We start from the raw sequence: 3,103 nt of genomic DNA on the forward strand, positions 1-3,103 counted from the left end.
CCAGAAGGCTTGGTGCTGAGCTAGGCAGAGCTGGGTGAAGTCACATGACGCATGCTTGGGAAAACAGATTTCAGCACCTTGGAGAGTTCCGCTTTAACAAGGTGCAAAAGAAGTTCTGTTTCCCGAAAATGATCCGGGAAAAGAAGAGGGAAGTAGAAAAAGAAAGTAACCATCCTAAACATCAATGGTAACCTGCGTTTTTCATGGATTTTTTAAATTGAAGTTTAGTAGAAACATTGCTTAATTTTAAACTGAAATCCAATAAAGTTCAACATTTCTGCCATTTCCCCCATTTATAAGATAACGGGTTACTTTTATTAAAATGAAACGAAAGTAAAATTTTATATATTTTTTTCAAATATACAAACTACATAGACAGAGGAAGTGTCTCAGTTTGTATATGGTTTGTAATTTTTTTTTAATCTGGGAATAAATCATTCATTAGGTAATCATTTTGTCACAAATCTCAGAAGTTCAAACCATAAATGCTGGATTGCGATTTTATTACAATTCTGACAAAAACAGACAACATTACAGTGTTTTTGCAGAGCTCAGCATTGGACTCTTCCAGAAAAAAGATCTGGAATTTTTCTTCTGCATGAGTGATGAGGACAAAATCAGTGACCAAGACTGCACAAAACTACACAAAAAAGAACAATCACACTTAGTTGACAGTGAAAAGGAAAACACCAAGCTGTCAGATCTGCTCTGAGCAAATGACTCATGCACACACATGCATGCACGCACACATTGGCATGGTCTAATGCAAATATGTTATTTAAAGCGACTCCTAAAGTTATGTGGAAACACAATTAAATAGTTTAACTCTCTTATGTGGAACAACCAGACTGAAATAAATTCAACATTCTATGATGAGGGGAATTTTTTTTTAAATGCACAAAACATTATTTGAATTTCACAGTTCTGACCATTCTACCTTTAGATTCATGTCAAAGAATGTATATCAGCATTACTGAACCACCAACATCACCTACCATCTGCACAGATGTATGCTTTTGTGTAAATAGAAACCCAATACTGCAGAGGAGTGCTTGGAAGTAGAAAGGGAAAAAGATTATTTCATTTAAATTCAAACTGAGGATGCTGCCAGGGAAGATGTCTGCAAACATAAACTCCATCCTGACCTATGTGGCCAAAAATAAAAACAAGACTTGATGAGAGCAATCCAAGAAAAGGTGCACATATTAAAACAAACGACAACTGAAAACCTGAAAGGATACAAACAGGACGTGATGAGTAAAACAATAACAGGGAGGAAGACAAGAACAGGAGACACACATATAAATAATGCTTTTATTTTTAAAGTCAAAGTTAAAGTCATTATCACACTAGTGAAATTACATTTCCGCATTTGACCCATCTCCATGGGGAGTAGTGAGCTGCAGCTGTGGCTGTGCTCGGGAACTATTTGGTGGTTCAACCCCCCAATCCAACCTCTTAAAGCTGAGCGTCAAACAGGGAGGCATTGGATCCCATTTTTAAAGTCTTTGGTATGACCCAAACGGGATTTGAACCCCAATCACCCAGTCCCAGGGCAGTGACTCTACCACTACACCACTGTGAAGGTTATTTTTATGTTGATGCTTATTGATTTTTATGTAACCATCATCTAAATACACCTCATTTGTATTTGATTTAATTATTATTGTACAACAACATATTATTTTATTCAATCAATTATCTGCATACCTTGGCTGGTTATTTGAGTTACTGTTGCCTTTCTATCAGCTTGTATCAGTCTGGCCATTCTCCTCCGACATCAACAAGGCATTTTCACCCACATAACTGCCACTCACTGGATATTTTCCCTTTGTTGGACCATCCTCTGTAGACCGTAGAGCTGGTTGTCCCATTGTGAGTGTGACAATCCCAGAAGATCAGCAGTTTCTGAAATACTCAGACCAGCCAGTCTGGCATCAACCACCATGCCACGTTCTAAGTCATTAAAATCACCTTTCTTCCTCATTATGAAGCTCGGTTTGAACTGCAGCTGATCATCTATGTCAACATGCCTAAATACATTGAGTTGCCATCATGTGATTGGCTGATTTGTAATTTGCGCAAACGAGCAGTTGAACAGGTGTAACCAATAAAGTGGCCGGGGAGTGTAGATAGAGCTGCTCTGTAAATTCACGTGAGAAATTATAGAGGCCTATGTCTCGGTGGCTGTGGAGCAATACAGTAAAACACTCATTTACTTTTTCAGCACCTAATTTGCCTAAAGGGTGTGCACTCTTATCTGTTGCTGTCATAGATTTCCTGGAAAAAAGTGTGTTCACTTTAAAAAATTCTCATCTGTGCTTCCATCCTCCTTTTTCTTCTGTGTAGCTTTTTCAACAATTCCCCTCATTCACCTAATGCTCTCAGTGAACCCCTGTAGGCTGAGACAAAAAGCTGGATCACAGCTTGATCATGAGTCGATCCAGTGTTTGACTCAACCAACTAAAGATTCCCTGTTTTGAATAGATTTACATAAACAAGATTGTGGGATAGTAACACTGAGGGTTTTGTGTTTGAGTTGTGCTGCAGCAACAGTTCAGCTGAGCTGTTGATCACAACACATTCACCATTGACTATTACACAGCTGACCAAATTATTGAATTTTGTTGATTGAAGAAGAAGCAAGAGATCCCGGGGGGGGGGGGGGGGGGGTGCAATTGTATTAACTACACTTCTGTCATCTCAGCTCTCCCTGCTTTTGTTTGAAATTTGGAATAGTAAAAATAACATTTGGCTAATTAAACCAGTAACGACCTGTTTGGATAAAACTAAACTTCACATAATCCACTGATGGAAAAAGGTCATAAAATTCTGGTTTGTGCTACAACTTGTTGCATAGAGAACGATCATCTCAACCTGGAATCATACTTCTATTCAAAAATCGTCTTTACATTCGTTACAAAAGTCTCATGAAGCACAGGAAGGATTATAATCCAACTCCTGATTTATTGAGCTAAAATTAAAAGTTTTACTTATTCCCAAAAACACACCCTTAGTGCTAAAAAATGGAGCAAAATCTTGAAAGGTTGCATGAAACTGCACCTTATTTTAAAGGTTTCACCAAGATGGCAAAAAAAGATAT

Source organism: Nothobranchius furzeri, chromosome 4, assembly GCF_043380555.1.
Source record: "Nothobranchius furzeri strain GRZ-AD chromosome 4, NfurGRZ-RIMD1, whole genome shotgun sequence".
NCBI classification, from domain to species: domain Eukaryota; kingdom Metazoa; phylum Chordata; class Actinopteri; order Cyprinodontiformes; family Nothobranchiidae; genus Nothobranchius; species Nothobranchius furzeri.